This window comes from Papaver somniferum, chromosome 7 (genome assembly GCF_003573695.1).
Source record: "Papaver somniferum cultivar HN1 chromosome 7, ASM357369v1, whole genome shotgun sequence".
NCBI classification, from domain to species: Eukaryota; Viridiplantae; Streptophyta; class Magnoliopsida; order Ranunculales; family Papaveraceae; genus Papaver; species Papaver somniferum.
Genome location: NC_039364.1, coordinates 3,619,127 through 3,634,554, shown reverse-complemented (window position 1 = coordinate 3,634,554; position 15,428 = coordinate 3,619,127). Strand labels below are relative to the sequence as shown.

General features: G+C 36.5%; 1 long non-coding RNA gene across 1 annotated transcript; it reads left to right on the top strand.

Moving 5' to 3' along the window:
- The first annotated feature begins 12,058 nt into the window (after window positions 1-12,058).
- LOC113292807 lies at window positions 12,059-14,563 on the top strand. Its single transcript, XR_003331878.1, has 3 exons — window positions 12,059-12,298; window positions 12,507-12,564; window positions 13,741-14,563. It is a non-coding gene; the product is annotated as an uncharacterized LOC113292807 (long non-coding RNA).
- The last annotated feature ends 865 nt before the right edge of the window (window positions 14,564-15,428 follow it).

The window sequence follows — 15,428 nt, the reverse complement described above, 5'->3', positions numbered from 1 at the left end:
CGGGTATGTGCCCTGCACTTTTGTTTCTCATTATGTACATTAAACTTAAACTGCTTCCATTGATCATGCATACTATTAGGATCTCTATGCTTTGTGTATTAGTGGTTTAACCAGTTAGTAGCCACAGTTGTGGACTATTGTGAATTTTTTTTATGTGAAGTGTCCAATTTGGTTTTTAGCATTATGCAATGTGACAATGGATTTGTTGTGATGGAAATGTAATTCCAACTTTTATAATTGGTTTAGTGTAAGTATTAACTGCCGAAGAGGTATATTACAGGCATTCTTGTAACCATTCCTCTGTTTTGTTCTTTTACGCTGCTTCTGTTTATCATACACATCATAGTGCTCTATAGTTAGGTTCATTTATGGTAGTGTGTACCTTCCCTTCACCCTGTTCTTTTCAATGACTTGCAACTTAAACAACTGTTAATTATCATGAAATTGTATGTGGTTGTAGTTTTCAATGACTTGCAACTTACCAGTATCTCCAAATATTGCATAGAAAAGAGATTGGAGATGTTTTTTTGATAGTTAACACTTTTTTTGATTAACCACACAATATATATTTTGTGCAGGAAGTGGTTATTAATATTGTCGCACTTGGTGATACAAATTAGAAACAATGGTATCTACAGTCTCGGTCTCGGAAGTTTATTTTCATTATTTATCAATTATCATCATGAACTGATGAAGTACTGTGTAACTGTAACTAAAGTACTTAAGTACTAAAGTAAACTACTAATGACTAGTATGATAGTATCTGTGTCTGTGTTTCTTTAAATGCAAAATTAGTTTAGTTTTGCAATTTTGAGTTTTTGAATTGATATACCAAATGAATTGGATGAATGTTAGATACTTAGGTTGTAGCTTGTAGGAAAGGAACTTTAGATGGCCTGAATGTGGAAGAAAATAGCCCAGAAATCGATTTCTAACGAGTTAACTCAACAAAAACCAGGTAACCCGTGAGCACCCGTGAACCCGCGAGCTTTACCCGGAACGGGCACGGGTTGGATAAATGACCACCCGTGAAGAATTTCAACCCGCAAGCTTAGGCTTGTATTAACTCGTAACCCGCTGGTTGGTCACAAGCCAGCCCCGTCCCGCCCGTTTGCCAGCTCTAGACTGACGTATGATATCTCACCGATTCAATGAACTTTCTTATTTTATTAGTCGAGATCTAAAATTTAACGTGCAACTCACTCTCTTGCGAGTCGGTTTAGTAACTAGATGAGTTTAATACAAGTTGTTTATAGATATATGAGTTTATTAATTGGCGCATAATAGAAAAACTTCAATCATTCTTATCCATTAAATGTCAACTAGTTCTTATCTGTACATTTGTATTGAACTTCATAGTCAAACCTGTTTTACGCGTTAACTTATAATAACTAACGTGGTTTGTCTTTGACAGTCAAACTTTCACCATTAAAAAACTTCTTCTCTGGGTTTGATTTTTGGGTCACTTTCGGTGACCAGACACTTCAAAAAACTAATAGGCAATACGTCAGTTGTCCATTAATGGCAATACTGATAGACTAGCTGTTCATCTTTACATTCACACTGATATTTTTTCGCAAGAGAGTAATTAAACTTGACACAATGATCTGAATACCAGCGTTACAGTGTATGTCAAAAACGGGTGTACCCTAAAAATATTTCTATTCTAAAAGATCAAAAGAGAAATAAAATTAGGTTATGTTGTGGAAACCGGGAACTCCCCAAATAGAAGCAAAGAGCTATAGAAAGAGAAGTAGAAAAGCAAAAAAGAGAGTTGGCATTGGCATATACTACATACATCAAAAAAAGCATGGCTCCAAAAATTAGTTCTCCTTGTCTCGTTAGTTTCCTTTGCGTCGTGATCGTTTTGTCCAGCTTTTCTGGTAAGTGAACCTATCTATTTATTGTGTTCTTGATCGATTTATAGTATACTGCTAATGGTTGATTTTTATGATTTTTTTCTTGAAGCAATAAAAACATTCAGCTTCTCTTTTGATCAATTGACTTGATAAATTAAGTTGTTCTTAAATTGATTTAACTTTAGTGAACATACCCTGTAGTCTCTAATACACAACAGTGCTTTGAATGTAAATGTAGGGACAGCATTAGCCCAACAATTTGCTAGAACTTGCCGGAAAAATGAAGGATTTGTTGAGAAGGCACGCAGCGCTGAAACTTGCGACGACTGTAGAGTACAGTGTGGAAAGACATGTCCCGAGGGAACATTTCTGTTAGAACAACGGTTTTGCAAGAAAGAACCATGTCCACAGCCAAATCCCGTGCTGAAAAAAGGTGTTTGTCGAAGTCACCATAAGAGCAGCGTTGTGTGCTTCTGCTGTTGTGTTGACAAATTCATAACGGAGTAAATCAGTGCTACACTTGATCATCCATACTTTTTTTTTTTTTGTAGGAAATACACCCGTATAAGAATCTAAACAATACTCTAAGAAAGCGTGGTGAAAATCATTTGTTTATTTATTAAGATCTCAAGTTGGATACAAGATAATACAAAGACTTAACTTGCTCTTTAGATAAACTTTCTCTCTCCTAATTTCTTGTCCAACACACTCTAAAGATCTCACTCATTACATGATAGCCTTTCCATTTATATAGGATATTACATTGTGGATGACAGCTAACAGATCTCCTATTTTCGGAATCACTGTGTGTTACAATCGCTCATGTACATTCGCTCAACTTCGCACACTTTACACTTCGTACATATCATCACACTTTACCCGTGACTGTGTTGACATCATTAAGTATGTCATCTCAATTTAACCATGAGTGTTGGTCCTCTCTTATATTAGATGACCTTTACTTCGCATGCATAATGAATGTGCGATACTTCACTCCTACATTTTTCCTCTTCTCATGTCTTTCTCTTTATAGAGTGAGCGATATGAGAAATCTCCAATCTTCAATATCACACATGCTCATCTTCTCATATTCTGTTTTGCCGACACACTTCCGGAATTTGAGATTTTCTAATTTACGCGTGTCTTCTTGACCACTCGTTATCTGACACGTCCTTATAACCGCCCTTTTCTATCCGTTCATTCTTCGCATTAAATGAGATAAATCTCGGAAAACGAGAGCAAATTTTCTTATATATCTTCCTTCATCTTCTTCTTTCTTCTTTTTACTTTCTTTCTTCTTTTTCCTTGTTACCACAATTTTCTCTTTTCGTATCACTATCTTTTTTACCGTCCATTACCTCTTCCCCATTTCCTTTATCATTCTCTGCTTTTTCCCCTCTTTTCCTTGTAACTTAATCTTGATTTCACTGATTTGATCTTGATCAAAATTTTTTTTTTACTTATACATTTGTCATTCCCATTCTTATAATGGCTCCGACTGGTAAAAAGATGGAAACAGTATTCATCAGATTAAAAGGAGAACTAAGCGCAAGAGGCTACTCACTTTCTCTTCCTCCTGAATCTGATTATTCATCCAACCTTGATTTGATTAATTCCGAACAATGGACTCATCAAAAAATCATCGTTTCATTAGGAAACCTTCTGAACAATCTTCCCATCCCATTGTATAATCCAGAAATCCCTTTATTCTACGAAATTCTGGCTGATGATCGATTCGCACGGGGAATATTTCAACTGAGCGGTGATGCTATTAGAATAGCTTTGGAATATGCTCGTCGCGCAGAAGTATTAGGAAATTCTTATTCCTATGAGGTGCTAAATGAATTATTTTGTGATAAAGCCATCGACCCTGCTGAGTATACTCTTGATAATTTCTTCAAACACTACTATGTTGCGATCATGAAAAACGAATCAACTAAATGGGCCATTCGCTTAAGAAGGAAAGATGGTATTTATAAGGACCAGAAGATTATGCGAGATGTTGATTGGAATGACAAATCCAACAGTACTTCTCGCAGGTATAATGATTCGTGCTGGATTAACTGTCCTGATATTTTAGAGGGCTCTTATGTGTCTGGCAAAGCTGCTGACGGTTTTTGATTAATGATTTTTCGTGGGTTGTAGTAATGAAGGTTCGAACTCTAAGACTTGTGAAGGTGAAGGATTTTTAGATTTATAAAAATTATATACAAAAATATTGACAAATTGGTAGAACGATTCGGCCAATCTTCATAACATAGGGCTCAATGATTTATTCTCAACAATAATCGCTCAAAACATATATGGACTCTTATTTTGCCAAAGTAGATTCTCAAAACATTGGTTGTAAATGTTATGCATGGAACATCAAATCACCTAAGCTAAGCATGACCCATCTAATCAAATAACACCCAATTTAATCAAATCATATTTCAATTAATTTTTAATGCAAAAGTCTTAAAAAGAATTAATAAAATTACCCATGTATGAAGCTCGGCCTCCTCCGTCGTCCCAGTGTTGGGGTTTAACTCATCATAGTAAAAATGCTCTCAGAATAATTTATTATGGCTCAAAAATGGTTTACAAATGATGAGAATATGAGAAATACAATAAAACCAGAGAACTACGACCCTCAGTGACAAAATAAGATTGTTGCCGCTGTGTCGCAAACGTTGTGGAAATAAGACTGCCTGATGTACGACCCACAGGTGTGAGTCGTTATTCGTGTTCTTGGTGTTCTTCATCATCAGCAGCAGCAGCAACAGAGTTTCATCAACTCTTGATTTCTGCTTCTCTGGACCTCCTCTCGACCCCAAACTCTCGACAACCTTCTATGCTAACCCAAGAGTTATATTTATACACCTTTGGACCAAGAATAACTTCTCATTAATCCAAAAAAATCTTCCCATTACTCGGCAGTGAATGGAAATATTCCCGATATCTTTTTTTCTTTAATTCTCTGATTTGTTACGGATTGTTCCATGTTTTATCTCTTCTCACGCGTCATCCTTGAGCTGTAGGGATTGTTTCCAGCCAATAGAATCAACCCATGCACGTCTCTTCCATCCAAGAATTCCAAGAATATAATATTTTTCCTACTTTAGAATATCTTCCCTGATTTGATTACCACCGGTTATCTAACCAATTTTGACCGAATCAAACACCCATACCAGCTCTATCTAGGCCCTAGGAACAAACCCATTTAATTTGGGCCATTGAATCTCATTGGAACACCTTGAAATCCTCAACCCTAGTCACGGCAGTTCAAGAACAATTTTTCCCGCCAATTTTTGGTTTTTTGAATTTGTGAAGAAGATGTCCTCCCCTAAACAGAACTGGGTTGCGAATAGCAACTGCCTTGGGGGTGACCTGGGGGTGCCCCTTAGTAATTAGGTTACCCCTTATCCAAAAGCGAGAGTCCGAATAACACTTGTCCTCCGGGTGCCAAAATCAACTTTTCGAGCCGAATTTTCCAAAAATGTTTATTTCCTAAAAATACATAAAAATACAATATTAGTACAAAAATAGAGGTCCAACAATACAGACATTGAGGACAAATTAGACACAAAAATGTGTCTATCAAATACCCCCAAACTTATTATTTGTTAGTCCTCGAGCAAAACTAATAAAAAACCGAGTTAATCTCGGGAGGGTTTACCAGAGGTGTGCCCACAAAACCATTACTCCAGACCCTAGCTATCTACAACGAACCTTGGAAGGCACTAAAGAATCTCCTTGGTTGGCATACAATCATTGACTATAGGAGGAAGTACCCTGATGCGAAATTCCAATTGCTGTACACGAGTTTGCACTCAAGCATACTTAAATTCATACAAAGTGACAGATCTCTACTCAGATAGTTGCACTATGGACATCATATTCGGAGTCAAACTAATCATATGGATAGAAAAAGGAGATGGAAATAAAAAAATGTAGATGGTTTTGATGTTAACCAAATGATCGATGTTTCACATATCTGTCTGAAGGCCACTGCCAGAATGATCCTATCGTAATGGACTGAGATACCGGTCTGACTAATATCAACACAACTGGCATATACAAGGGAACCAGTGGTCAATAACTTAAATCTAGATCAACAAACTGGAAAATACAAGGGAACCAGCAGTTGACTACACAGAACAATAACCATTTTTTTTAACTTAACGGCATGAATAGATATTTTTGATCCAAGCGCATGCTTCTTGTCAGCAGATTACACGATAGTTCCCACGGGTCCTGCATTCCACGCTTGCTTAGGCGACGGAAACAGGGAGAACACACGCATATTGCTATCCTAGTGTTAATACTTATTCCGATTGGTCTAACTGGTCCGGTCTTTTTTTTTTTAGTAACTCAGTCACTCTAATTCACCCTAGCAGTGGTAACAACTTGAATCGTGTGCCCCACCTAATCACTTAGAGAAACATAGTTTAAAATGAAAAGGACTCAACGAGATATGGTGCAACTATCATGTTATTTCTAACACCTGAGCTCTGTGCTTTTATGAATAGACTCTTTAGATGTTTCCATCTATTCAGATTGGTTCCTCAACTCCTATAACCAAGATGTTCCCATCCACTTAGATTGGTTAGTGCAAACCTTAATAGGCATAAATTTATAGGCTCTGGAGTTTACTAATTGCAACTAAAAAGTTTCTCCCATACCCCCAAACTTAAATCTAACATTGTCCTCAATGTTCTAAAGATGAAACTAAAAGCATGAATAAGGAGAAACTGTTACCATTTGAAGTGAAAGATTTAAGGAAAGATATTACCGTGTTGCATGAGCATGGGATACCTCCCAATAAGTGCTAAGTTTAAAGTCTTCAGCCAGACTTAGGAAAGGATTAGTCAACTCGAACCATAAAGTAACAGTCGAAATAACTGTAGGTCTTCAAAACTAAATAGAGCTGACCAAAGGAAACTGCAATGAACCAAGAAAGTGGACAAGAATAGCATGCCCTTACCTAGTTTCCTGAAAACTATCGCTAATTGCGGTTCAGGTTCAGGTTCTATGAAAGGGTCTAAATAGAATATTTTCATTGGCTGCGTTTCTTCATAGATGGGATCCGAATCACTAGGTCTTAGAGTCTGTAAAAACTCAAATACGAACTTAGAATCACGAAGTAATAACCTAAATAATTGCGGATCCTCTAAGTCAATCAGATATGACTTACATAGTTGACCACAGTGAGAGTAGTGGTCATTCTTAGGAAAATGTGTCGATTCTATTAACCTAAAGTACTTAGGATTAGTCTCAGAACTTAATATTCGACTCATTTGAAACGTTCCCACAGTTGGAAGAAAACTGTTTGGTGGGAAAACAAAGTCAATCTGGGTATCATAGCCTGGGCAAACCACATCAACCAGAGGATGGGTTTCTAATAACTGAACTCCTTCATGGATATCATTAGGATCGGGAAAACGAGTATGAAGTTAATCTTGTAAAATGGTCGAGGCACAGATATCAAGTCCTAAGTGTGGGGAATTTCTGAGAGTTAAAGGTAAGGCACTAGGGAAGTGATAATCACCCCCAAACTTAGAGTTTTCAGTGTCTCTAAATAGACCTCTAATTATTTCATGAATTTCCGTATATTCAGAGTCCTTAAAATATTCAAGAGATTCTTCTAAGTTATTATCAGGTAGTGCATCTTTACTCATCTCTACGGGTCTATCTTCTTCTTCCAAGACTATTGTTTCTAAGTCGCTAGACTCTGAAACAGTATTTTCGAAATGAACCCGTTCCTCTAAACCACTATCGGCTTCGTAATCAAAAGGAAAATCTACATCGTCTAAAACGGTGGTATCCCTAATCAAATCCTCGTCCTTTTGAATAGGTGAATAATCATAAAAATTATTTGTATTTGAACTAGAAATAATATAGTCACTATACAGCTCAATTGGATTACTAGACTCCTGATCACTATGCCTACATATTTCAGATTCTTCATTACTGCTATCCTCATCATCATAGTACGAATATGATTGAACCTTATCTAAATAAGTAGTGTCTTTTATTCTAACCTCGTCCTCTAAATTAGGCAAATATTCACTATTTACATCAAGGGTAAAATTAGAAACACTATTTTGGAATGTAAGATTATTTCGAGCAAGTCTTTCGTTCGTCTCAGCCATCAGCTTGAGGGATTCCTCTATAGAAAGTTCACTCATTATTGTAGTTCTTTCGTCTAGAATTACACTATTCATCTCAGCTAACTTACGCGTCGACTCAGCTAACTCCCTGAGGGACTCTTCTAAAGGAGGAATAGGAACAGAGGGATCATAAAAAGGACTACTTTTCAATAGTTTGATTGTATCCTCTAGAGACGAAGAACTAGTACTATAATCTTCTTTCTCGTAAGACTGATGCATGTGTGGATAGTAATTGGGCTCACCAGGGTATGACCCATATCCTTCCAAATGATGGCGTTCCCAACCACTATTCCCAACATGGTCATAGAAAGGATGATGTCCATATTCAAATTCAGATCGATATTCATTGTATTGGCTTCTATCATACCAGCTCGACATTCTTAAATGCAAGGGAATTCTACACAACCACAAATAAGGCCGACTCGACTCCACCAAAGCAAACCTAAAGATTTCTAGCAAACAAAAAGCATGATGGCTCCACTTAGATTGTTTTCTAGACCAGCTTCTATTCCTTCGAAAAGGAATTCGTTACAATTTGAGCACACCCCTATGGAATCAATCTGAGCTAATGTAAGTTGAATCGAGGCGAGGGAAGCTTAGTAGAGCTTTGATACCCAAGGCCTCACCGCATTAGAAGGCGGCACAGTCACGCATTCAACTCACAGAAACCATCATGAACTTTGAAGTGTGCTTAAAGAGGAACCAATATTTTTCGAACGAGTTTCCTATTAAGCTCGTTACCCTATCGGTCTCGTTCTATTCCAAATTTAAAGCTTGGGTTCGTTTTCCTAAGGAGGGCAAGAATGGAGCGGTGATGAAATCCGAACCCTTATCTTGTATTGGCCAGGCCTTGCCCTTTACTAGGAATTTAAAAACAGTCCAAATTCGTCCTCAATCAATGAATCACCTTAAGGAATACAATAACTCGCTTACAGGAGATTCGCGAGTGTTTCGATTGGACTTACCTCCCGTACCAGACGGAGGATGAACCGTTGTCGTCGACTCGGGCCACGACTCCTATGCCGTGTGCGAACCCTAGGGGCCGAGGTGATATTGTAATCACCGTCCTTCCCTGCACACAGTTTGTATTTAAGGGTACCCTTCCGTAGGGTTTAAAAATTAAAGTCCAAATATCCAGTCCAATTTAAAGTTCAAAAAGAAAAAAATAAAAATAAAATAAAATTACAGTTTTCCTCACACACTCAAAAAAAATTTAAAATTAAATCCTAAAATTCTCCTATTTTCTTCTCTTTTCGCTTTAAGCTTTTTCCTCTCCAAGTCCTTAGTTTTCACTTTGAACATGCAAAATAAAGACAAAAAGAAACGTAAAAAGGAACAAACAATTCTAAAAAAAATAAAATAATAAACCTAAAAATAAAAATTCTACCTAAGCACAGGTCCGCGTCGGCGGTGCCAAAATGATTAATAATTTTTTGTGGGTTGTAGTAATGAAGGTTCGAACTCTAAGACTTGTGAAGGTGAAGGATTTTTAGATTTATAAAAATTATATACAAAAATATTGACAAATTGGTAGAGAGGTACTGGGACTAATGATTCGGCCAATCTTCATAACATAGGGCTCAATGATTTATTCTCAACAATAATCGCTCAAAACATATATGGACTCTTATTTTGCCAAAGTAGATTCTCAAAACATTGGTTGTAAATGTTAAGCATGAAACATCAAATCACCTAAGCTAAGCATGACCCATCTAATCAAATAACACCCAATTTAATCAAATCATATTTCAATTAATTTTTAATGCAAAAGTCTTAAAAAGAATTAATAAAATTACCCATGTATGAAGCTCGGCCTCCTCCGTCATCCCAGTGTTGGGGTTTAACTCATCATAGTAAAAATGCTCTCAGAATAATTTATTATGGCTAAAAAATGGTTTACAAATGATGAGAATATGAGAAATACAATAAAACCAGAGAACTACGACCCTCAGTGACAAAATAAGACTGCTGCCGCTGTGTCGCAAACGCTGTGGAAATAAGACTGCCTGATGTACGACCCACAGGTGTGAATCGTTATTACTGTAGAAAAACGACTGCTGTAGCAGGTCCGTTCTTCGTGTTCTTGGTGTTCTTCATCAGCAACAACAGCAACAACAGAGTTTCATCAACTCTTGATTTCTGCTTCTCTGGACCTCATCTCGACCCCAAACTCTTGACAAACTTCTATGCTAACCCAAGAGTTATATTTATACACCTTTGGACCAAGAATAACTTCTTATTAATCCAAAAAAATCTTCCCATTACTCGGCAGTGAATGAAAATATTCCCGATATCTTTTTTTCTTTAATTCTCTGATTTGTTACGGATTGTTCCTTGTTTTATCTCTTCTCACGCGTCATCCTTGAGCTGTAGGGATTGTTTCCAACCAATAGAATCAACCCATGCACGTCTCTTCCATCCAAGAATTCCAAGAATAAAATATTTTTCCTATTTTAGAATATCTTCCCTGATTTGGTGCCAAAATCAACTTTTCGAGCCGAATTTTCCAAAAATGTTTATTTCCTAAAAATACATAAAAACACAATATTAGTACAAAAATAGAGTTCCAACAATACGGACATTGAGGACAAATTAGACACAAAAATGTGTCTATCAGTTTTGTTCTTCCCCTTCCTGAGAAACTTTCTTCTTATCAACCTTGGAAATTTTCCCTGTCCGAAGATGAGAATAAGAAAGTGGTATGAGATATTCTCTTAAGTATTCTTGATTTCGCATAACATTATTTTCTTTGTTTCTTATTTTCCTACTCCTTCGTTTCCAGGTTGCTAAGAGAGCCAAGACATCACACGATGTGTCATCTTCGCAGAATAATGAAGTAAGAAACATTCTTTCTCTAATTTTAACAATATTGTTGCCTCTGTTTCTTATCTTGATTATTCGCGCAGGTTGGAACTTCGGGTGTTAAGATTATGGGTAAAGTTAAGAACCAAACCAAGAAACCCGTGTCTAAAACATCTTCTTCGGACCTTTCCAAGAAGCGTAAAGAATTCTACCCTTCTTCAAATCCTAAATCCAGTGATGATGATATTCTTGTTTCTTAAGATCCAACAATATCCTCTTCACTGAAAGATTTATCCACCCTTTTCTCTGATACAATATCGGCTATTAATAATGATGAACTACAACGCACTTTTGGAATGGTCTCAAAAGTCTGCGATGCTCCCATTTTGGATAATCCATCTCTTCGCGGAGCTGCTTCTGTAATAAATCCAAGTTTCCAATATGCAATTGGCTCTTTCGTAATATTCATATTTTCGCATTTTCTTTAATAATTTCTTCTCTTTCTTTTCATTACATAATGCTTTCTTTATATTTTCGCAGGTATCTCGCTTATCCTATGCGTTTTCCTCAGATTACCAAAGGAAACTTCTCAAGCCGGGGAAAGAAAATACCAAACTTAAAGCTGAAAATTCTACCAACTCTGAATTGATTCGCAAGGTCCGAGAAAGGAATGAAGAACTTATTGGTACATAATATTTAACTTTCTCATTCTCCTTGCTTTATGTGATAATTCACACTTCTTATTTTTCTATATTTGCAAACATTTATAACCTTTCTGATGAGGCATCTAACTTTCCTGACGAGGAAATTCTTTTAGAACACCTTAATTCTTCTTTTAGAACAAACTGACGAGGATTTGAGAATCTTAATCTGGAGGAATTAAGACTGTAGTATACTTCTCTTAGAATGGATCATAAACCCCTCACTAGTGGTAAATGGGTTTTTTTTTTACCCACATTCCCGACCCTCAGTGACAGTCAACTGACCGTGGACCGATCAAGACGGTCATAGATTTAATAAAAATGCGGAGCACAGGTTCAAGCGTTAAAAACAATCATTGAATAACTAGTTTTATTTAAATTTTAGCAATCACACAACGACCGAGACACCTACGGAGGATCATGGTTCTTTATATGGTTTGGATTTTTTTGGTCCCACACTTTCTATTATCCTTATCTCTTGTTTTATTACCTTAAAAATATATCTTTCCATTCCTTATCTTTTTCTCCCTCTTCCACGTTCCACCCCATTGTCTCTCTTCCCTCTTCTTCCCTCTTATCTCTTTCCATCCGAGCACCTCCAAAGAAAAACCATTTTTTTCTTCATCTTCCCAGATCTGCTTGCTATCTTAGAAAAACCAACAGATTTTCATGAAACAAAACAAATCACTACCATGAACCAGGAAGAAAGACCATTATCTTCTTCATCTCTCCAGATCTATTCATATCATTATTTTCGATCTAAAACCATGTTCTTCAATTTAAAGTGAGAACCATTCTTATTCAATCAACTTCTTTTTCATCTTTTTATTTGAGTTGTTAATTGTTTTTCTTATATTTTTAGTTAGGGTTGCATTTGATGCAACTTGGGTAGATAAAATCAGGCTTTGGAAGTGTAAGTTTCCCCCTTTTTTGTCTTTGTTCTCGTTGATTTTGTTTGTTAGAGTTTTAATCTCTTTCGATTTATGTTGTAGGAGTTGTCAATTATAAGACCAATTATTAGTCTCAATTGGATTTTTCGAACATCTTCAGGTATAAATTCTCTACCACTTTTATTTGTTGTAAAAGTTATTCATTTGGTGTGGATATTGGGAGAAACTTTTTAGTTACATGATTAATAAACTCCAGAGCCTAGAAAATTATGCTTATTTAGGATGGCACTAACCAATCTAAGTGGATGGAAGCATTTTGGTTTTAGGAGTTGAGGGACCAATCTGACTAGATGGAAACATCTAAAGAGTCTATTCATAAAAGCACAAAGCTCAGGTGTTAGAAATAACATGATAGTTTCGCATATCTCGTTGAGTCCTTTTCATTTCTGTTTTTATTTTATTTTATTTTTAAACTATGTTTCTCTAGGTGATTAGGTAGGGCTCACGATTCAAGTTGTTACCACTGCTAGGATAAAATAGTGTGACTGATTATTGAAAAAAAAAATATGAAAAAAAAAATAAAAAAAAAAAAAGAAAAAATTTAGACCAGACCATTTGACTAAACGGAATACAATTCAATAAATTCGACCACTGGAACCCTTGTATATGTCAGTTGTGTTGACTTAAAGTTAGGATTATCGAACACTGGTTCCCTTGTATATGCCAGTGATTTGATATTAGTCAGACTATCTCAGTCATTTAGGATAGATTTATTTTGGCAGTGGCCTTCAGACATATATGAGAAACATCGTTCACTTAGTCAACATCAAAACCATCTATATTTTTCTATATCCATCTCTTAATCTATCCATATGATTAGTCTGACTCCGAGTATGTTTTCCATCGTGAAACTATATAAGTAGAGCTCGGTCACTTACATGATACAGCAATTGGAATTTCGCATCAGGGTACTTCCTCCTGTAATTAATAAGTATGCCAACCAAGGAGGTTCTTTAGTGCTTTCCAAGATTTTGCGTAGATAGTTAGGGTATGGAGTAATGATTTTGTGGGTATATCTCTGGTAAGCCCTCCCGAGACTATAACTCGGCCGCTAGGGCCACCTAGGGTTTAAAGGCTTATTGCATACGCTAAATGCAATCGACGATGCCTGAGAAAGTGAGTTAGGATTTTATTTTGTAGTTTTGATTTGCTCGGGACTAGCAAATAATAAGTTTGGGGGTATTTGATAGACGCATTTATGTGTCTAATATAGCCCAATTGTATATAGTGTTAGTACCCATTTTTGTACTTATTATGGTGTTTTATTTACTTATAGGTGTTTTTAGAGAAATAATCCCTTGCGGCGAAATTGGTTAAAAATGCGGCGTTTAGAGCTCCGTTGATAGCGTACCGGAAGTACCCTGGAAATGTCCTGGAGGAACCCCGAAAAAGTGCGGAAAATATCCCGGAAGAATTGCTAAAGGCACCCCTTGATTGGATAAGGGCACCCCATGGTTATTTACACCCCAAAAATGATGTTTCCACCCAAATTGCTAAGGGGACACCACTGTTTGCTAAGGGGGACACCACCTTCACGATTTAAAAGAAAAATTGGCGGGAACTTCTCAAACACGTCTGCATGAATTTCAACCCGATTGTTGGGCGTGTTTTTGGAAGATTCAATTGCTGGAAATGATTGGGATGGACCTAATATGTCTTAACAGGCCTGGTGCAGCTATTTTAATCGAGCAAATTAGGCCAAGGAATCCGTGGGAGATAAAACAGAGCAAAACAGGGAAGAATATTTTGAGAGTGATTCTCGGGATTTTTAAGCTATCTTTGGAAGATTGGCATGTTCCTGGACGAGCTTTACTCAATATTTTAGGAGATTTGGAGCGTGCATGAGCAACAAAATACACGGGAGAATCAACAGAAGACGCGTGAAAGGTGAACAGGGAAAGAAAATATTCTCGTGAATAAAAACCATTAATGGGTATTTCTTGGAGTTATTGTGGGGATTACAGGGGTTGGTGATGTATAAATAGGATACTAAGAAGTATGTTAAAGGGATGAAGAGTTTGGGGTCGATCCAGAGCTAGGAGGAGCGAGAAAATGGAACCAGCAGCAATGTTCACCTGCTGCTGCTGCCATTAAAAAGCTTCAAGAACACGAAGAACAGACACTTAAGACAGTCGTTCTTCAACAGTTCCAGCAGCGGAAAGGAAGTGTCGTTGTTTACAGCGCTCAGGTTCTATCGTTCTTTTACAACAGTTAAGTTCTATCGTTTCTTTCTGGACGCCTTCTGTGAGTCTTAGAATCATTGTTTTATAACTTTTGACTCTTTTAATCATATTTTGAGCATCAAATATATATTTTTCGAACATGATTATTATGAATAGCTAAACCCCATTACTGGGATGATGGAGGAAACAATTCTTTATGCATGAGTATTTCTATTTAATTCTTTTATGACTATTTGCACTATTATGAGTTGGTTTATGATTTTTCTTGATTATTTGTGATTTTATCTGATGATGTATGCTTAGTCTAGGAACTCTTGATGCATCATGCTTATGATTTACATCTAATACTTTACAAAATCTATTTTTCGCAAAGAAAAGAGTCGATATTTGTTATCATTATAAGTTATAATTGTCTAGAATTAATAGTTGATTCGCATGAGTATAAGAATTGGTGGAATCCTGAGTCCTAGTATCTCTTGATCCTGTGACAAATTTTTGTGTATATATTTTTAATTATAAATCTTTTCAAGTCCGAGCAACGAAATCTTTTCAAATTTTTGTGTATATCCTGAGTCCTAGTATCTCTTCATCTTCAGACAACTTGATATCAAGGATTCTTGTTATGGGAAGGTTCAGCAAGATGGTTACATTCTCTAAGGAGATAGTCATTTCATCCCACCTGCATATGGCTGTATGAGTATCTAGACACCATCTGGAGATGAAAGCAACCAAGCCCGTGATATCTTTCCTAATCTGAAGTGTTGTAGAAACAGTGACAGCA